At 31.4% G+C, this 23455-nt stretch overlaps 1 long non-coding RNA gene across 3 annotated transcripts in view; it reads right to left on the reverse strand.

Moving 5' to 3' along the window:
* LOC125845616 (uncharacterized) overlaps nt 1-10350 on the reverse strand; it is a 34855-nt gene extending 24505 nt beyond the window's left edge. For all 3 annotated transcript variants that reach the window (XR_007444302.1, XR_007444301.1, XR_007444300.1), the window contains exon 1: nt 10257-10350. This is a non-coding gene — a long non-coding RNA (uncharacterized LOC125845616). The remainder of the gene's footprint in view (nt 1-10256) is intronic.
* Nucleotides 10351-23455: the final 13105 nt, after the last annotated feature.

A 23455-nucleotide genomic window follows, 5' to 3' on the forward strand; every position in this document is an offset into this window, starting at 1 on the left:
TGCACACATATATAATTTGATTGTTAGAGATGATATAACAATGTATAATGATGGTTGCATAAAATTTGAAACTGCATGTCATTTTATTTTTAAATGTCAAGTTAAGTCTAGACGTAGAGATTTTGAAAATCGTTGTCGTGAATTTAATCTTCCACCTAGAAAAATTTCAAAATCAGTGTGTACTAGATGGAATTCTTTATATGAAATGTTTGAAGTCGCTTATGAGTATAGGAAACCTTTACAAATGGTTTGGAATGCTCATAATTCAAATATGACATATAGACTTGATGATAATGATTGGAATGACGTAAAATAACTTATAGAATTCTTAAAAGTTTTTTATCTAACTACAAAAAATATCTGCACTTTATTATCCAACTATTTGCTTTGTTTTACCTAATATTTGTGTTATTTCTAGTAAATTTTATAAATTCGAAAAAAAAAACAAGATTTGAAGAATTTGTTAAGAAAATGATTGAAAAATTTAAAAAATATTTTATTCCTATTCCTCAAATTTATTTAACCGCTTGTTTGTTAAACCCACATTACAAAGATGAAGGTGCATCACGAATGGTTGATAAAATATATTTTAATTTGGGTATTGATAGTGAAGATGATGAAACACCTAGTTGTCAAGATGTTAAAGATAGTATAAAAATTGAAGGTAGAAAATTGTATGACTTGTATAATTCTAATATAATGAATGTAGTACGTAATGAAGAGCCTCAAAGTTCTAGGAGTAGATATAATGAATATGATCTTGATGATATGATAGATTGTTATCTTGAACTTTCTCATAATGATAGAAATGATTTTGATGCATATATTAATCAAAATACAGAACCTATTACTATTGATCTTCTAGAATAGTGGAGCAATCGCGGCCAGAGATTTCCAAAACTTCAACCGGTTGCTCGAGATGTGATAGCTATTCAAGTATCTTCAGTAGCTTCGGAAGGCGCTTTTAGTGCAACAAGATTTCAAATTGGAGAGCATAAATATTTATTAGCAGCAGATAGCTTGGAGATATCGGTACTATTTAGAGATTGGATTAATGGCGAGAGAAGGAGTTATGGTCGTCCAGCTTTACCGACCAAATTTGAAAATGACGTTGATGAAATAATGCAAGATTTTAGTGACGATGACATTGATGCAATGGAGGAACTATCTATTCAACCAATTCTAGAGAATGTTACTAGAGAAATGTTAAATGATTTTAAAAAAAGATTTCCTTGGTAGCATGAACTATTAAATTTAAATGTCTATTAGTATGAGTATGATAATTCGAGGTCTACTTCAAATAGAACCCTTCCTAGAAGGTGGCTGTGTAGATTAAATTTTTTAATAATCTACTAATATTTTGTAACTCAACTTGTACTATTTAATTAATATTAATAAAAGTATAGGCTATTCGCCTTAATTTTTTTTATTATTGTCTTAAATTTAAATTTTCAAACTTTTAAAGTGTGAAATTTAAACTTTTATAGTTTTATAGTTTGAATTTAAATTTTCAAACTTTTAAAGGGTGAAATTTAAACTTTTATAGTTTTAAAGTTTGAATTTAAATTTTCAAACTTTTAAAGTGTGAAATTTAATCTTTTATAGTTTTATAGTTTTAAAGTTTGAATTTAAATTTTCAAACTTTTAAAGTGTGAAATTTAAACTTTTAAAGTTTGAAAGTTTGTATTTAAAACTTTAAAAGTATAAATTTTTAACTTTAAAATTATAAAAGTTTTAATATTATTTGAGTAATGTTCCTAATTTTTAAATTTTAATAATTTTTTTAAAAATATAGCCGTTGGGACCCGGTTTCTGGTTCGGACCGGTCCGAAACGGGTATACATATTTTTTTCCAAAATTATTGATTCCGGTAAGGTTCTGGCCCATGGTGCCCGATTCCGGTCCATCCCGGTTCCGATCCCGTTGCCACGCTTAGCGGAAAGTATGCTTCTGCTTAGGATTTCTATGGCATGCGCTTAACGGGCAACTCTTTCACAAAAAAATGGGTCCCTTTATTTTTACGTGATGGTTTTGTACTTTTTCTTTAAGGGCCTGTTTGGAAGGACAACCTGGTAATTGGATTTGGTGTAATTGATGTAATTACACTGTCTTGTCCTGTTTGGAAGGACATGTAATTACTTGGTCAGTAGGTAATTGGTGTAATTGGCAGAAGGTAATTACACTCTACAATTCACAGGCAGAGGCTGTGAATTGCTGGTAATTACATGGTGTAATTACCACCTGATTACTTTTTAATTTCTTTTTAATTTCTTTTTTATTTTTTTATTTTTTTGTTTTAATTTTTTTTACTTCTATTATTTTAAGTTTTTATTTTTATTATTCTAAAAATTTGTAAAAGTTTATTTTTATTTTATATTATTATATTTCATTTTCTTCTTGTTCTCAACCTTACTTTACATGATTCTATGCAATTTTCTCGTATTATCTATTTCTTTATGCCATGCTTATTTTCTCATTAGCATAATTTTATTAGTATTCTAATTTTTAAATTAAAATAGAATTTATTGTTAAGTAAGGTTATAGACTTACGTTTTCTTTATTAAGAAAAAATAAAAATAAATCATATTTATTGCTATGTTGAAATTTATTATAAGAGTATTATGTTAAATTTTTTGTTTTGAATTTATAACTTATGTTATATATATTCAGTTTCATTTGTTTTAGTAATATTGAATTTACATTGCACATCATTTTTTAATTAGACTTGATAGATTATATTTTTGTCAAACATTTAATAATTTATGACATTTTATTTATATATTATTCTTTTTATCAAACATGCATTCTACGATATTCGTAGAAACTTCATACTTTTAGTTGTTACGGTCAAATCAATTGAAATATATTAATTTGAAAAAAATATAAATCAATTATTTTTTCATAATAGTAGTTACAGAAAATATGTTTATTAATTAATATATTTTCAAACAAGAATATATATCTTAAATATTTAATTTAATGTCATTTATAAAGTTTCTTATTTGTCTGGTATAAATTGTAAATAATTAATTTTTATTTTTAAAATTTATTATAATTTTATAATTGCAATTGTGCATCCAAACAGAACATGTGTAATTACACTGTGGTATCGAAACATATTGTAATTACACTGTGGCAACCAAACAACTCAGTATAATTACTAGACCGTGTAAATACTAGGCTGGTAATTACTATCCTAGTAATTACACCAATTCCAATTACCAAGTGGCATTCCAAACATACCCTAAATGTATCAATAGTGAAATTGAAGTGCAACTAATCAAATTAAATAGATAAAGTGTTTTTTCACATTGATTTAAAAAAGTTACAACTAATCAAATGTTAAACTAATAATTAAGGAATAATAAATCGTTCAAGAAATAAGTATAACTAAGTTATATCACAAATTGTAATTTTGTAATTAAATTAATTAAATATATTTACCGCTTATGAAATGAATTATGTTGATTTTTTATTACAATTTTTAATATTTTAAAAAGATAAGATAGGTATTACTATAGTATCAGAAAAAACATTTTTCGAGGTGTTATTACTTTTTTCATATATTTATATATATATATATGGAATTTATAAATCACAATAATTAGTTGCTTAAAATATTTTCAAAAAAAATATATAAAAAATTTGATTGACTCTTAAAATTTCTTTTGTATTTGTTTGAATTGAAACATGTGGAGTTATATATATTACGTGAAAAATATGTAAAAAAATGTTATAAAAATAATTTAAATATATAAAAAACATAGGCAGATGAGTCCAATCCACGGCAAGGAACAAATACGCTTGTATTATTTCGGTTAGTATTAGGAAAACTTAAAAATTACGCTACAGAGCTAAAGCAGGTCTGTCAGTGATATCCATTTTCGAGTCTAAGTATACACCTTTTACAGCCGGTTATGATCCGACCGTTTTGACAGATCAATTATCAAGTATGACAGACAAATAGTTGCATTTTGTTGTTAACATAAATTATAACCGGATGAAAAAGAAAAAAAACATCCAGATACAGTAAGTGTTGGTTTTAAAGGTGTGAACAAGAAATGAAGGATTGTGATTATGACGAAGGATTGTGATCTTTATGAAATGTTGTGTCCTTTCTAAAGAGTTGTGACCGTTTGAAAGGTTGTGCATTTTTCAAAGTATTGTGACATTTTCGAAAGGGTGTCTTCTTTCCAAAGAGTTGCGACCTTTACCCTTTGTTGACTATAAATAGAGAGGCTTTCTCTCATTTTTATGGATAGAATTCTTCCCTTCTTTTGCATACATTTCTTACAAAACAAAATCGATCGATCGTGTCTGTATGTGTGATTCGTTGCTGTCATTTTGAGTTCGTTGAAATTATCGAAGTTTGAGGTACCACTACTTCTTTAATGGTTAATCCGTTTTATCTTAGGAGGAATTAATCTACAATCTCGGGTACTTGAGGGGATTAAATTTCTTAAGGACACACAGTGGGTTATGTGGACTCGAATAGTTCTTTTATTTTTCTTTTCATCTTTTATTATTTCTGGTTTGCTAATCTGAATACATGAGACAACAAACTTAAAAAAATTTAATATTGATGGTATTTTCTGTGGTAAGGAAATTACTTTTATTTTTTGTGTTCTTTTTGTTGAAAAAAAGAAGAAGAAAAAGAGAATTATTTTATCATATGAAAAAAGAGATTTGGGATGAATTAGTATTACTTTAATATGTTCGCGTATATTTTTTGTAGTATGTTTTCCTTGGATGGGTAAGATTATTTTTATTTTTTCTTCCCAAGTACATTGAAGCATTGCACCCCTTCAATTTTCTTTTCAATAAAAAAAAATTATTTTGTGCATAAAGGTTAAGATATGCACTTTAAGTTTTTTCCTATATTCTTGTTTTTATATAACTATGAGAAGAAGTAAATGAAAAAATGTTGTCTCCTAACAATATTTGATCATGAGTTTAGTTTTTCGTTGAAATCCAATGTCTTCTAAGGAAAATTGGAATATGATGGAAACATGGAAAGAAAGAAAAAATTAGCAAGATAAGTGATTTGCATTGAATCATTGCTGACAGATAGAATATGATTCAATGAGAGTAAAAATCAGGTTCTATCTTTATTTCCCTTGATTATTATTTTCTTTTTCTATCCTTTATAAGTTATGAGATTTATTTCATAAATATTAGGATAGATGGTCATTATGTGATGATCTCAGAATATGTCTTTATTATTATTAATATGTAGTCTGTTTAAAGGAGGAAAAAAAATGTTTGTGGTTTTTTACTCCATGTGAAATTTGATTGTGTTTGACTTTTGGAGACTAAAATCTTTTGATTTTTTTACTCCTTTGGTTTGAAGAATATAAGAACTTCACGAACAGATTGTGCATTGGTTTGAAGAATATATAAACTTCACCAATTTGTTATATACACTATTTGAATGAATATTCTGACTTGAAGAGTACAAAATCTTCATCAGGAATATTAAGGCTAAATTATTTGAAAAAGATAAATCTTCATCGTTAGCTAGAAACAGTGTTGTATTTGAGGTTTCTGGAAATTAAAACCTTTTTGATTTACTACTCTGTCTGAATGTTAAACTGATTTGAAGAATATAAAAACTTCATCACAATTTAAGGTTCATTCAGTTAACGATTAGAAGAATATAAAAACTTCATCGTTAAACTAGAAACAAGTTGTATAAAGATTGAATCTTTATTGTTAGTATTCTAAATACTAAATGGTTTGTCTAATTGTGACAGAAAGAGGAAAAAAAAACACTAGTGACATAAAATTAGTGATTTTTGTGCCTGCAAGGGAACCTATGAATTAATTAAATCTCCAAAAGAAGGCTTCGTGTTGCCAAAGTGTATTTTGATGGTATACAATTTGAAAGCATGGGAAAAAATATGTGGAAAATAATTTCAAATACTTGAAAAAAATTTTGAGAACATATTTAAAATGTTGGGGTTCTTTACTTGTGATAAAGACAAAATTAGACTTACTATCTAATTTAAATGTGAAAGTACAAGATATGAAATTTAGTGACATTCTTGTATTATGTTAGACCACAAAATTCTTAGAGTATATTTGATATTGTGGTTGTTGAGTCTCTCTTTACTAGTATATGATATGAATAGTATAAAACCACAAAATTATATTACTCGTTCAAAAGAATTGTATTCTTTGATGAGAAAGTGTCACTTAAAATATTGTGTTTTTTATGAAAAGATATGTCTATTAAAATAAATTTATTTGTATAGACATGAACATTGGTGAAAAGTGATTTGTTATGTTTGTGTTGTAAAACAAACATTTGAGTCATATTTCCCTTATTGGACTGATGAGACTATGGTCATGGGTAAATTGAATGTTATGGAAAAAAACATTTGGCAAGGTGTTGACTCTAAAACAATGTTTGTATTTGACGAAGTTATAAAAAGTAAAGAACAAAATATTTGTAGGAAAAGGTTACCGCACGGAAGGTCTTTTCAAACTCAGTATTTCTGTTTGTTCTTACTTGCTTGAATCAAATTGTTTGTGACATGAACGCTTGTGACATGTAAATTACAAAACCTTGCAAAAGCTTATCAACTTAGAAGTTTTGCCTAACTTCTAGTGCAATAAATCAAAATGTCAAGTATGTGTTGTTGAAAGGAATTTTAATCCTTTAGAATTGATTTACACTGACATTTGTGATATGAAGTCAACACCATCTCGTGGTGGGAAAAAGTGTTTCATAAATATTATCGACAATTGCACTAAATACTGTTATGTCTATTTGCTGAATGGTAAGGATGAAACGATAGAAATATCTAGGCAATATAAAACTAAAGTTGAAAATCATTGTCATGATTAGAAGTGGTAGATGTGGAGAATATCAATCTTCTCTTGCAAAAATATATTTGAAAAATGGAATCATCCATCAAATTGCTGCACATACTCACCTCAATCTAATGAAATTATTGATAGAAAAAAACAGAACTTTGAAGGAAATGTTGAATGTCCTACTTATAAGTTCAGGTTTACCACAAAATGTGTGGGGGATGCTATCATTATAGCAAAAGAGAACAACAAAAGTTTATCTGTTTAGAAAGAGAGAAACAAAAAGTTTTGTTTGTTAATAAAGGGAGCAACAAAAAAAACTTTTGTTTGTTAAGAAAAGGAGCAACAAAAAGTTTTGTTTGTTCAGACTTTGTTGTATCCTGATAGAGAATTGTTTGTCGCCTCTTAAAGTATATACAAGCACTAACTCTGGAAAGATAGTGATCTAACAATTTCCAATACAGTCTATTCCATATGAGAAATGAAAATGAGAAAACTATTCCCAAAAGGGTCATAATACGACCTAAGACTGTGGATTGTATGTTCATTAGATATGCTACAAATAGTAAAACATGTTGATTTATGGTTCATAAGTTTGAATCGTCAAATAGTGAAGTAAAAGGTCTAAACGACCTTGGAATGAACCAAAGGAGAATGTACGTAATAAAGAGATTTTGAGGCGTAGTAAATGTCAATGGACAAATTACTTACTTCGGGTTTGATTTTGTAACATTTCTTCTTGAAAATGAGTCTCATATAATACGAAGAAGCTATGCCCTCTGTGGACTCATTCTTTTTGAAAAGAGGTTGTCAATAGTAAGATAGATTCAATCTTGAGCAACCATATTTGAGAGTTGGTTGATCTTCCTGCAGGAAATAAACTTTTGGGTTCAAAGTGGATCTACAAAAGGAAAAGAAAATTGATGGAGCTATTGACAAATACAAAGCAAGATTTGTTGTCATAGGCTTTAGACAATAAGAAGGCATTGATTATTTTGACACATAATAGCCACTAATTAGGATTACATCAATTCAGATATTAATTGCGCTAGTTGCGGTATATGGCCTTCAAATTCATCAAAATGGATGTGAAAACATTTTTAAAAAATGGAGAATTGGAGGAAGAAATTTACATGGAACAACTCGAGGGCTTTGTGGTTCCTGGTAAAGAAAAGAAAGTCTTTAAGTCACTTTGTGGACAAACAAGTGCCCAAATAATGACATGCAGAGTTTGACCAAACTATGTTGGCAAATGAATTCAATATTAATGAATGTGATAAATGTTTTTACATTAAAGACACTCCAAATCACAAGGTCATTGTTTGTTTTTATGTTGATGACATGTTGATCATCAAAAGAGACATTTTTGACATAAATGCTACTAAGCATATGCTAGAAAGTAACTTCAATATGAAAGACATTGAAGTTATTGATGTGATTGAAAAGGTACTTGACAAGTTCAAGTATTTGGATTTCAATATTGTCAAGACTCCAATAAATGTGAGCTTTGTACTTCAAAAGTATGAAGGCAAAAGTGACTCACAATTGGATTATGCTAGAGTATTGAGAAGTATGATATATATCATGAAGTGTACACGATCAGATATAGCATGTGCTATTAGTAAACTGAGTCGGTTCACAAGTAATCTAAATCAAATTCATTGGATGACAATGAAAAGAGTTTTGGAGTATTTAAAAAATACTTAAAAACTATTGTTTTGCATTATAACTAATATTCAACAATATTGAAAGAATATAGTGATGCAAATTGAATCACTAGGTCAAATGAAGTAAAATCCACGAGTGGATATGTATTTATTCTTGTGGAGAAGCAATCTTTTGGAAATCTTCCAAACAGAAATGTATCGCTCGCTCTACTATGAAATCTGAGCTTATGACTCTAGATAAGGCCGGTGAAGAAGTTGAATGACTCCAAAATTTCTTGAAAGATTTTTGGCCCAAACCTTTAGCTCCATTATGCATACATTGTGAGAGTTAATTTGCAATAGGTAGGGCATTGAGCATGATCTATAACGAAAAGTCTCGTCATATATGACGTAGACATAATATTGTTAGAGAACTACTCTCTAGTGAAATTATCATAATTGACTATGTAATGTCAAATGATAATGTGTCGGATCCACTTACAAAAGGCCTAAGTGGAGAGGGAGTTGATAGATTATCAAAGGGAATGAGACTATGGCCGAGGACAAGTCATTGTGGCGGTAACTCTACCTAGAAGACTGGAGATCCCAAGATCTAGGTTCAAGGAGATCAAACAAAGTCATTGACGACAGTTCAACATTGTCAATTTTTTTTTCTATGGTCCGTTCTCTTTATAAGACAATGTTCAGTATCAAGGATAAAAACATTAAGACTTTTTAATGGTTTCTAAGTTTGATACATGGTATATCAAATGGTGTATCTACGGGATAACATATTTAAAAATAACCTATGTAAGTGTGAAATGTAAGCCGCTTCGAGAATTCGGTAAGGCCAGTTCTCTATGCACTTGTAAACCAAGACGTGTTCATGGCTGAAACGAACAAAACAATGAGAACCAAAAACAGTTCAAGGGTTGATTGTGTGACTTATGTTGTCTAGGTATACACCAAAGCTCGACGATTCAAGAATATAAAATCTACCGATTGACCGAGTATATCCAATAGATGTTCACTATGGAAAGTTCAAAGGGAAACCCACTTATCCAGATGCAATCAATCCTTACGAATCACATAGTTTTTCATGCATATGTTTCAACAATAGCCATTCCCTATTCATGTGGGAGATTGTTGGGTTTTAAAGGTGTGAACAGGAAATGAAGGGTTGTGACTATGCCGAAGGGTTGTGACCTTTATGAAAGGTTGTGTACTTTCTAAAGGTTGTGACTGTTTGAAAGGTTGTGCCTTTTCCAAAGTGTTGTGATCTTTCTGAAAGGTTGTCTTCTTTCCAAAGAGTTGTGATCTTTATCCTTTGTTGGCTATAAATAGAGAGACTTTTTCTCATTTTTTTGGATCGAATTCTTCCCTTCTTTTGCATACATTTCTTACAAAACAAAATCGATCGATAGTGTCTGTATGTGTGATTCGTTGCTGTCATTTTGAGCTCGTTGAAATTATCAAAGTTTGAGGTACCACTATTTCTTTAATGGTTAATCCATTTTATCTTGGGAGGAATTAATCTACAACCTCGGGTACTTGAGGGGATTAAATTTCTTAAGGACACACAGTGGGTTCTGTGGACTCGGATAGTTCTTTTATTTTTCTTTTCATTTTTTATTATTTTTGATTTTCTAATCTGAATACAAGAGACAACAGTAAGATCTGTCTTCGAGCTTGGTTTGCGGATTAGAGGATCTATTAAATTTCCCAATGAGAAAATAACAATGACGAATAAGTTATTTCCAAATACATCTATACCGCATAACAACGAACTCTTACCGGTAACCGTTCAGTTGATTTTCCATCAAAAAGTAAGATGGTCGGAATTCTCTTGGACAGAGAAGCAGAAGTTTTTAGACGATGATGGAGATAATTCAGGAAAAGACAGAAGTCATGTTTTGTTTTGTTTTTTATCTTTTTATTTTTATTTTAGTTAAGTGAGAGAAGGAAGAGAAAATTAAATGAAATAAGTTTTGGTTTTGTTTTTTGTGACACTTTGACCAAGAAATGATCAAATTCACTTTAAAATGTAATTAAGTTAATCTGGGACCAAATTAACATTTTCAAAACTTTCTAATATTTTATAAAATACAAAAAAAAACAATACATTTTTTATCTACTTTAATTCTATTTAAACGATTTTAAAAAAATAGTAAAAGAAAATAGAATTTTCTCTCTTCTTCTTCTTCCTTAGAAAATCCGATCATTCTCTCCCCATTATCTTCTTCCTCATCTCCAACCATTACTCTCTCTTTCTGAAGTGAAGGTCGTGTTGGACTTAAAACGGTTAAGTCATTATTTTTGAAAGATTTTACAATTTTAAATAACACACTGTTGATACTAAGTTCTTTTCTTGGGTTAATGAACAAGAAATTGTTCTATAGATGTGAAAATTGAATAATGGTGTAATGGTACCTATCATTTTTATTTTTGAAAGAAAATTGACAAACCCAAAAAAACCCTAATTTTTAGAAAATGTATATGTATCGTTGTTCTTTAGTGAAGAGTCATTTTTGTTGCTTTTGTTCTTCTTTTTGTGACCATTTTGTTCATATGATTGTATAAATACAGTTTTGTTCAGTTGTCCAACATTTTGTTCATCTTGTGTCGTATGTTGCAACATACTAGGGATATGTTGGTATATATTCCAACATAGTAGTCATATGTTGGAACATGTCATCTATGTGTTAGAGCAACAACATGATCATCTGTAGTAACAAGTTATCCATATATTGAAACAGAAGATTCATTTGTGTCAACAAAAGGTACAGCTGTAGCAATAAAATGTTCATCTTTATCAACATAAGTATAAATTGCTACTTTTATTATTTTCTAATCAGTTGTAAATTCTCGATTTTTTTTTATTTACCTTGTAGATAAAATGTCACAAGGAGCTTCATCTGTGGCAACAACTCAATCTTTTGCTAATGCTGCTTCCTCATCTAACATCAAATGCTCTTCTTGTCTATGCAAAAGATGTGAGCAGCAACATGAATATTTAATTAATCGTGTTAAAAAACTCACTAATATTTTTAATGAAATGACATAATGTCGATGTCCATATATCCAAGAAGATTTCACAACCTTTAAAGTGTAGGATGTTGAAAAAATCAATTTCCTGATTACTATCTATAATTAGTAAAAAAAAAAAAATCATTGACTACTGCTCCCGTATCTTCCTCAATCGCAAAAGGCAAGGAGAAAGAGGAAGAGAAAGAGGAAGAGAAAGAGAAAGAGAAAGAGAAAGAGAAGAAAGTCGTCAGTTGTGATGTGAAGAAGCAACAATATCCATTTAAAGGTTTTAACATTGTCGGCGAGGGTCCAACTGAACTAATGTCATCCTTCTCTCAATGGATAAGCGAGGGTCTTTACAAGCATCATGCAAAAAAGTAAAGTCATTTAACTTATTATGTCCACTAAATTTATTATTTTTAATGTCTACACAATTACATAAGAGACAAGGATGATCACTACTTAGTCAATTGCTCAAAACTTGGATTCAATCAACTTGATTTTGTAGTTGCATTTTTGAAGAAAAAAGACTATCTCTACGTAATGTCTCAACCCAATTGGTGTTGGATTGATGAGGTCAATCCATGTCCACTTATGTTTTGATTAAGACATGAATACATACAAATAATTGATACATAAATACACTTGTTGATGCATCTGTGCAGCATGTGGATGTCATTTTGTACTATTTGCGGAAGAAGTCGAATCAACAGAGTCATTCTAAATATCGATATACCACTACTAATTATTTTTTAAAAAACATACATTGACAAGGCCAATGTTGTTCCTGAAAATGAGAATAAAATCATTGACACTATCAAAGGGTTTACTATACCTCCTAGATTGCCTTGGCACCTCACAAATGAGATTTATGTCCCTGTAAATTGTAATGGGGAGTTTCATTAGGTCTTGGTTGTAGTTGTATTGAAGGAATGACGCATAAAGGTGTATGATTTGATGTCCTCATCTAGGACTAATAGAAAATTATGCACCGAGATTCAAAAGTTGTCTACAATGTTGTCAAAGTACCTTAAATCCAGCAGACTTTTTGAGCAAAAAGACCGAACCAACAGGTCAGTTCTTGAATCTTACCAGGGCAAGAACAAATCTCACCCATTCGAAGTCATACATGTTACTGATATTGCCCAACAAGCAAGAAATAGTCTGTAAGAATCACATTATTTTTTTGTCTTACCACTATCAAAATATGATGTTAATATTAGGTTTATTATATTTTCTAATTGATGATATATCATGAAGTGATTGTGGACTTTTTGTTGCTGCAAACGCAGAGTTTTTGAGTGATGGACTACAAGTACCATCATGTGAAATTATTTCTCAATCCCTTCTCATGAGATATGTTTCACTCTTATGAAATTATGAGATTTTAACGGCTCAGAGTAGCTATGTTAGTAACAATGAAGACCCATAAAGCCTAGATCTAAAAAATAAAAAAATCATATGTCCAGATGAAAATGTTATGGTTACCACCACTGAGTAGATTTAGTTTTGATGGTTATGTATACCATTGACCCTTTTGTTGATAAGTTGTAAAAAACAATTGGTGAAGTGTTCATTTTTGCTGATAATATCAATGATTATTATTATTTTTATTTTGTTGGAACAAATGTCAATTATGTTGGAAAGGAACAAATGTGGTAACTGTGGCAACATATATAACCTTTGTTGTAAAAAAATCACACAATTATCTGCATGTGCCCCAACATAAAGGTGATATGTGGCAACATATATAACCTTTGTTGTAAGAAAACCATAGAATTATATGCATGTGCCCCAACAAAAAAGAGATATGTGACAACATATGTCACTTTGAATTGTCATATGTTGCAACATTATACTGTCAAAATTCAAAAAATAAAATAAAAAGGTAGACTACAACCGTCCTTTTCCCTCTCTCCTCTATAAAAGGACGATTCATATTCTAAATTTAATTTTCGTTTTATTTTCTATTCCTTCTTCCTTTCATCTCTTTCTTCTTGTTTCTCCATTATTCTTCTTCACAGATCCAGTTGTTGTAATATTTTCTACAACATAAGTGTAATCTGTTGCGATATTTTCTGCAAGAAGTCATCATTACCCTCATCATTCCTAATTTATTATCGATATTCTTTTAGTAAAATTTATTAGGGTTTTGAAATACTTTTACTGGTATTAAATCAATACCATTTTAGTGGTTTATCGCTTATTTGTTTGTAGGCTGGTTGATTTGGTTGGTTGTTATTCTTTTTGAAATATTATCTGTTTTCAAAAAGCTTCAATTTGTAGTTGGTTGGTTAGGGTTTAGGGAGGATTTTGTGGTTTGTTGGTTGCTTCATTTGTGGTATTGAATTGTATTTGGGTGATGTGTTGTTGTTTGTGTGTTGTGTTGTTGTGTTTTGTTATTGTTATTTTTGTCAAGAAATATTTCATTTTGTGGTTGCATATACAAATATAATGTCTCTTGTCAAAAGAAATTGTATTAAAAACTGAAACAACTGACACAAAGATCCAGAAGAGGCCTAAGACTAAAACTGGTAGGAAGAAGAAAAATGAAAATTTCAGTTCCACTCTTTTAGAAGAACTTGCATCTGAAGCAGTTTCTTCTTCTCAAGTAGAGTTAGGACTTTCTTCTTCTCAAGTAGAACCAGGAGTTTCTTAAGAAGATCTTGAAATTCTCCATGAAGTTGTTGTAGAGAAAGAAGGACAAAACAAATGCGGATGATGATGATAGAAAAGATAAAAATGAATTTGATGATGATGAAGAAAGAGAAGAAGAAAAAAATTAAGTTGATGATGATGAAGAAAGAAGAGAAGAAGAAAAAAATGAAGTTGAGGAAGAAGAAGAGAAAAAAAAAGAGGTTGAGGAAGAAGAAGGAAAACAAATAAGAAGTTGAGGAAGATAAAGGAAAAAATAAAGAAGTTGAGGAAGAAGAAGAAAAACAAATGAGGTTAAGGATGATGGGATCAAAACTGTCAATGCACACAATTTTCTTGTGCATTTCCAGCCTAATGCTACTGGTGATAGCCTTATAAGGTCAGCCATAGAAAAATCTTTCGGCTCCTTCAGGACCGGGAGAATAGTTTGGGCTATTTTTTTAGGAATAGTTATTTTGGTCAATATTTTGATTTGCCAATGAAAAATAATGCACGTTTTCAAATGAGCATTGTCTATGAACTTTTGAAAAGAAGATTCATTTTTGAGAATCACGAAAATAAGGATGAGGTGTTGATTAATTATTGTGGCATGCCACTCTTCTTTGGCAAAAGAGAGTTTGTCATAATTACAGGGTTAAAATGTCATTCTCTTTCTAAGCCAATCCCTATTTTCAAAGTAAAAAAACAACCACAGAGACGAAAGAAAGGAGAAGCACAAACAAATAAGGAACAATCACCTGAGGAGCACGACTTGGTGTCCCTTGTTGGCCCAAGCTTCAAAAATCCCCAATTGATGTATTTGTTGAATGACAAGGATACATCAAACAAGCACAAGGAGTCATTCTGCTCACTTTGGTTTGTACATAATGCACTTATGTCCAAAGATGTCAACAACAACATACCCCATAAATGGGTGAAGTTATCTGAGGACATTGAGGCTTTCAACAACTATCCTTAGGATTATGACAACTACAAATTAATTGGTAAATACTTGTTGGCTCCTTTATCTCCAAAGATCAATAACTTATTTGGCTTTCCATGGAATTTCATGGTAAACATAAATGTTCTTAATCTTTTTATATTTTATTGAATAATTTAATATTTGATTTCTGACATGTTTTCCTTTTTTTATAGACTTGGGCATTTGAAGTCATTCCTCATTTGAGGCATCAAGTAACTGCAAAAGAAGAGATTTCTTCTCCAAGGATATTGAGATGGTTGACAACAAAAAATGTCAAAAATCCTTCGAATTTGTTTAACCATCCTCATGACGCACTAATGTGTTATATTACAAATTTGAACTTGTCATATGTGTTGTATGTTGCTACAGATGACTCCTCTATTGCTGCAGAGGCCCCATATGTTGCAAATGATGCATCATCTGTAGCAACACTAACAATATGTGACTCAAATGTTGCTATAGATGACTCATATGTTGCTACAGATGATGCATCTGTTGCAATATGTGATACAAATGTTGATACATATGCCCATATGTTGCACACATCACCCATATGTAGCAACATATGACCCCATATTTTTCAACATCTCACCCAAATATTCCTACATATGACTTATTTTTATAATATTCTTAAAGATGTGATATTAAAATTTGTTATTTGAGTTATTCTCAATCTTCTTTATCTCTACAGATTAAAAATTATTATGTATCATTCAATTATTTAAGAATTATGAGCGTTAACAGTGTTAACTAAAGATTTTAACACATAATTTGTGTAAAATCTATTAGGCGAGCCTCGAACGTTGGACGTGCTTAGGGTGTACAATCGGGCGCTTAGGGCGTAAGCCTTACAAAACTAAGTCCACACTTGAGTCTCAGGACGTTTTGCTAGAGTCCCGCCCTAGGGAGAGTCCCAGCAGAGTTTTTTGAAACACTGGGTTATACATATGTTGTAATATATGACAGATCTATTGCAATTTCTGTTGCAAAATTCAACATTTTATCTAACATAATATACATCTGTTGCCACAGATGACAATTTGATGGATGGTTAATCAATAAATTAAGCAATTTAGCAATGTAAATATCAAATTGGATCATATTTTAGTATTTTGAAGCATAATTACGCAATAAAAAGATACTATAACACTTTGAACAACGATTTTCAATGGTGTTATATAACTATCATATGTAATTGACATTGTATGATGAACTAGTGGTATAATAGTATTTGTAAAAATAATTAATAAAATTGATGAATGTTGTTGTATTAGACCATAATTTTATACTTGGACATGTTATAAGACTATATATTAGTGCTACATGTTGTATTAGGTCATAAATTGATTGAATTAATACAAAAAATCACATGTTAGATTATACATATGTTGCAACATATGACAAATTTGTTATAATTTCTGTTGCAAAATTCAATATTTTATCCAACAGAATGTACATCTGTTGCCACATATGACAATTTGATGAATGTGTTAATCGATAAATTAAGCAATTTAATAATGAAAAATGTCAAATTGAACCACATTTTTGTACTTTGAACCATAATTAAGCAATAAAAAGATGTCGTAACACTTCGAACGACGTTTTCCAATGGTGTTATATAACTAAGCAATACCCAACAAAATGTACAAAAGTCAAGTTGGACCATTTGTTGCCACATTTTAATTAAGCAGTACTCAACAAAATGTACATATGTTGCCACATTTTAATTGAATTAATACCACATAGTGGTATGAGGTAAAAATTTAACTACATAATCTAGTTATAAATCACAACTACATAATTCACAACGAATATCATCTTCATCGTCACTTTCCTTGGGCCAACCATTTTTGTGAAGGCTTTGCTCATGTTGATGAACAATGCAACAAATGGGTCTTTCTCTCAACATATGAGGTTCTGGCACCCACATTCCACCTAAAACTTGTCGTAACTTATGTCGACATGTCCTTATTTTTTATGGCTCCGTTTGTTTCATATTGGCAATAAACATTAAGCCTTCTCTCATGGATTCACCGCTCTTGAAGAATAAAATTATTACAAGCGCATAGGATGCATCAATGTGACCTCAATCTGCTGCTTGATTAATCATCCCAATGCATTTGAATTGTTGTTGTTGAAAAACTCAAACCACAGAAGAAATAACACATTTAAAAGGCAGAATACATTGATAAAACTGTAAATACATACGAAAAACATAAAAAATTACCATGCCTTTTCTGTATAAGGCTTCTAAATTTTCCGATGCTCCACAAATATTTAAGAAAAAAATGGATTTTCAAACTACTAACCAACGGTTCACCGGCCATTTAAAATCAGGAAAGTCGACCAACATTACCTTTTGATATACAAAAGGTTCATTACCGACTTGATTAAGGACCCTGGAGCTGAGAAATCAAATCAAATGGTAGGGAAATCAAACTAAAGAGAGGCAAAAATTGATTAATATACATACATACCTTAATTTAGCATTCATTAAATCTTTGAAGGAGCCGAAATCAATTCTTTCAACGATATCAATAAGTAGACACCTCGAAAGGGATTCAATGTAGTTTTTAAATTTTCATTTTTTACTCCTAGTCATTTTTGAAAATTTCCTCTTCCTTACTAGTAAAAGTCTTATTTCATTCTCTTATAAGGAATGTAATGTATGTGAAAAGTTGCAACTTCTGAAGAAGAGTTGCAACTTTTGACTTTTCAAATGCAACAAACTTTTTTTTTTGAAAGAAGGGTAAAATATGAAGAACTGTAATTAGTGATAGCCTTTTTCTTGAAAGTTGTTCCAATGACAGTAATTATTGATTGTTCACACCTAACACGTAATTATTAATTAGAAATATGTTGGAACAAATGCGTTATTCTATTGTACTTGTAACACATAATTGACATATATTGGAAAATATGCAATATTTTGTTGTAAGATCTAACATATAATTGATATATGTTGGAACAAATATAATATTCTATTGTACTTGTAACACATAATTGATATATGTTGGAACATATGCAATATTCTGTTGTAAGATCTAACACATAATTGATATATGTTGGAATAGATGCAATATTTCGTTGTAAGTAGCAACACATAATTGGCGTATGTTGTAACAGATTCACAATTATGTTTTAAAGATGCATCAGTTCAAAATAAATCACACTTTTTATATAAATGACGTAAGTTGATTAAAATTAAGATAATAAGATACATCATCCTCAAATAATAACGAACATTCATTAAATTTCAACAATACTTATGAAGCATTTCGATTTGGGCATGTAGCTGTTTTGTGGCCAAAGTCCTTGCATACGAAACACTTATTTTTTCTTATTGGAAATAATTCACCAGCTCCGTGCTGTCTCTTATATCTCCTTCTTTCAGGTTTGCTTGAATCAACATATGGAGGAGGAATTTCTCTCTATGATATCCAAAGGGACAATCCAAGAATCTTCAGGTGGCACCAGGTGAATTTCCTCACAATATAAAATTATGTATTTTCCACTGAATAATATGGAGATGAGTACTCATAAATTTGGTTTCCAAAATCTACACCATATTTGGATCGAAGCGCAGTCATGGCATGTGGACAAGGAATTTTGTCCAAGTCAAAAATTCTACAAGTACACATTCTTGTTTGTAGATCCAGCATAGTAACATCACCATGACCAGTGACACTGAACTTATAGTTAGCAATTTGATCAGCCAACAACTTGTTGCCCGAGTTGACATACTTTGATAGGTCTTTTTCAATTGAAGGAACAAATCTATTTGCAGAGTTCACCAACTCCATACACTTCTGGTGAAATAAAAGTGCAAATCTCTTATTTATTTCATCAAATAGAGCGACAATGGAAAATTCTCTTTCAACATCAAACATAACATTCACCAACTTCGCAATGTTTGACGTCATAATATTATATCTACACAACAAAAAATAAAAATCAATCAAAAAAAATAAAAAAACAATAAACTCAAACAAGATAGTATAGACAATAATGTACCTATTTCCCAAGAAAAATGCCCTACTACGTTTTTTGAATCCAATACGTTCAAGAGTTTCAGCCGCCTTTGGTACCAAATCTCTTATTTGATTTAAATGGTAATTGAACTCACATCTATCGTACGCCTTTGCTGCTTTATAAAAATGGTATACTACCTTTGAATTGTGAAAGTTATTTAGAATATTTTCCCCAAGGTGTCTCATAAAACAACCATAATGAGATGCATGGTAGATAGTCGAAATCATCTTTCGAATACTTAGATGCCTAATAGAAATAATGCACAACTCATCAGTATCATCTACATAACTTCTCATCTGTTCAAAAAAAATATTTATATGAGGCATCACATTCCTTGTCCACAACACAAAATCCACTGGAAATATATGATTCTTAGCATCTTGTGCCACCGCCGATAGCAAAACTCCTTCATACTTTCTCCTCAGGAATGTCCCATCAACGGCTATTACTTTTCTCATTTGTTGAAAATCAATCATCCAAGCGGCATATGATACAAAGAAATACTTGAGCCTCCAGTTTCATCAAGCGACCGTCTTGCTTCCTGGATTTCCCATTTCAAGCATATAACGGTACGCATTAAGCACTGCATACCCATGATCATGTGTTCCCCTAACCGAAGACTTAGCATGCTCTATGCCTTTATAAATCTTCCAATATCTTACCTTACAATACAATTCTGTGCGGAGTTGATTTGACATGTCTCTTGTGGATGGGACTTTACCATTGGGAAACCTATTTTCAAAGTACTTACTTATGACTTTTACCATGGCATGCGGATTATGACTTGTAAGATGCTCTGAACCACATGTATGATACTTTTCGTAGATTCTAATGACAAACCTGTGGCTACTTTTAAATTTCACAGCCCTCAGCCACCAATTGCACTTCGGATATGAACATTTAAAAGAAAACACATTACGAGAATTGATCACCTTTTTCAGCCCAAAATCTTTTTTCAAGCAAGCAATTTTCAATGAATTTACTAGTTCTTCCTTGTTCTTGAATGTCACTCCCTTATAAAGCCCGGTTTCATAATCTCAAATATTACTCACACGTGATGATTTAGAAGAAGCTGGATTGTTGCTGCCAATAATAGGTGTAGGAGGATTGTTGCTCCCAAGGTCCGACACTTTATCTCTTCCAATTTCATCATCGTGATTACTGATTATTCATGTCCACAACATCAAATTCATCATTTAACATATCTTGTTGGTCTTTCTTCTAGCTTATGATTCTCCTAGATAGGATTCTCAACTAGGTAAACTCTTAATATGGGCCTCACTGCCCATCCCAAATAAACAAGCAAACTAGGCTAAACAGTTATTTTAAAAGGTAAGACCTTCTCATTATGAAAAAAATTGGGAATGTAACTAATGACAAGATCTTTCGATTGACAAGTGAGTCCACAACTATGGATGACTAAATCCATAAAATCATCATACAAAATATTTTTTTCGACAGTCATCCCTATCGACCCTTTCTTACTATCCTTTCAATGCCGAATATATCGATTTTTCTTCTCCTTCCATTCACCACAACAATCGATCCCTACAAATAACTCTGCATTTATTGTACCTAAAGAAATTAATTCAAAAAGCAATTAGTACTAATGATAGTAAACAACTTCATCATTTGTTGCAACATATGAGTCTTATGTGGCAACATGTGACTATTCTGTTGTGATATAAAAGTCATATGTTGCAACATATAACTATTTTGTTGCGACACACAAATCACATGTTGCAACATGTGTAAGTTATATGTTGTAACATATGACTATTCTGTTGAAACATGTAAGTGATATGTTTCGACATATGACCATTCTGTTGCGACATTAAAGTCATATGTTGTGACACATAAATCACATGTTACATGTGTAAGTTATATGTTGCAACATATTACTATTTTGTTGCGACATGTAAGTCATATGTTGCTCGTGGGAAGGCTCGTGAAGGGGAGTTGGTTTTTAAGGGTTAAGGAAAAGGTGGCTTAGCCACTATTTTGTAGCCACGAAAGGGACCACGGCTCGTGGTAGGAACCACGACTCGTGGAGCCCTCCGTGAAGTGCCTTAGAGTCTAGGGGCTTTGGGAGGGGACTGCCTAGCTACTGTCCCATGGTCCATGGAGGGGACCACGACTCGTGGTGAAGACCACAATTCGTGGGACCTCATGTGGTCCTTAGGTAGTGCACTGTAAGTTGATGGGTAATTGGTGTTTTTCGATTTTAATCCAAATAAAGCTAGGTCATTTCGTCTAAGTCTAGGATCACTATATAAGTCATTTTAACTTTAAAACTCACCCAATTAAGCAATATTTTCATTAAACCCAAAAGAAATCCCCAAAGTTCATCCTCTAAAATAATTCTCTCTCTAGAAAACTTAAAGAAGAAGAAAAAAGAAGAAGTAGATTGAAGCTAGGGTTTCAAGAATAAGTTTTCATACATCAATTTCTTTGGGTTTTGATAATAAGGTATGGTAGCTTTCATCCATGGATACCTTTCATCCATGAAGTTCCTTCAAAATCTCCAATTTCAAAAAGATAGAAATCTCCAATTGTTAAGGTTTGATTCAAAAGTCATGAGTTCCTTTCAAACTTGATTTAGTTGATTGAATTGAGTTATATTAAGCATGAATTGATGATTTCCTATGATTGTTATGATGTTTCCCCATGAACCCATGTAATTCCCATATTTCTCAAAGTTGATGATATGATGTGGGTCTTTGTTGATGAAAGAGAAAATTTTATGAATTAATGCATGAGGTGATTGAATCACATGTATTATGATGAAATCCATATCTAATGCTTGAATTCTAGATGTGGTGGATGAAAGTAGGTTTTGAACCTCAAGGAGGTAAAGTATGAGATTATGCATTTTCTATGAAATCTATGCAATTGTTTTGAGGATGCTTTGGGAGTAAAGAATCAATGTTGTTGTTGTTGTTGAATTGTGAAAGGACATTCTCACATGGAAAGTTTCCAAGGATGAAATGGTTTCTCACGAATCAAGGGCTAAAGATCCATTATAAATAGATCATGGATGGTGATAGTTTCTCACGCATGGTCTAAGAAGCTATTTTAAGAAAAATTAAGTCAAGACTTAATAACTATCTTGTGGAATTTATGCTTAGCACCGAGTGGATATTGAATATGAGATGGAGGCTTTTTCATAGTAGAGTCCGGCTTCCAAATGGGAACCTTTTACGCTAGTTGAGTCTGGGTTTTCCAAGTATATCTCATGACATGGAAACCTTTTACGTAGTAGAGTCCAAGTTTCTAGTAGCAATCTCCTTATCCCATAATTATGTGGCCACATAGGTTGATTAGCTAGTTGATCCACCTAAGCTAAGATTTACTGGTTCTACCTTAGGCAAGTAGACCAACCCTTTTCGGTGTGGGAGACACTGAAGGATCATGTGATAGCTCACATGGTCTCGATGTCGGTTAAGACATATTTCCAGAACAAGATTAATAATGAACTAAGACTTGCTTAAAGAAGCATCTCGTAGTGTTCAAAGGCTTTAAAGATGATGCTAACTTGCATTGAAGATGATATTATGATTTATGTTTTCCAACTCTCTCATATGATGTTTTAACTTGGTAAATTGCATGTTATGAAATGAAATGTCCCTTTTAGCAAGTTTTAAATATTTTATGTATAATTAGCATTTTAGTGCATTTTTGTGCTAACACATACTCTTGCCTACATTTTTCCCAAATGTAGGGTTCGATATTCAAGGTGGTCAATTTTGTGGCTAGAGCTTGGATTTGATTGTTTCTCTTTTGTACATGTTGTATGGGCTAGACCCAATTTCATTCGGTATTTTAATAGATGGCTATGATGAGACAAAGTGTTTCTACTTCCACTTTCTTTTATGAAAATTTTTTTAGACTTGAAATGTTTTTTACTCTTATTGTTCTTTTTCTTATGTTATGACGGCTGAGTGGCTTGTATGGAGTCCTTCAGGGTTTTATACGCCATGTTACATCTAGGGGGTACCCCTGGGTCGTGACAAACTTGGTAATCAGAGCACAAGGTTTAGAATGGTCCTAGGATGATGTCTCATATGCCACGTCTAGTAGAGTCTTGTTCATGAGTGTGAAGCACACCACATTTATGAATGAGAAGATATAAGATGTTTAGGAAATTCCACTTCTTTAATTACTCTTAAGTTGTGCGATAAAGTTTAACTCTATAAGGTCTTTATCCTAATCCTTACCCGTTGGTCTTCATAATATGACTACTCGAATGGCTTTCGCTAGAAGGAATGAGGAAGACAATGTGAATCAAAGAGCTCCTCCTTAAGCTTCTAAAGCTCCT

This window comes from Solanum stenotomum, chromosome 11 (genome assembly GCF_019186545.1).
Source record: "Solanum stenotomum isolate F172 chromosome 11, ASM1918654v1, whole genome shotgun sequence".
NCBI lineage: Eukaryota > Viridiplantae > Streptophyta > Magnoliopsida > Solanales > Solanaceae > Solanum > Solanum stenotomum.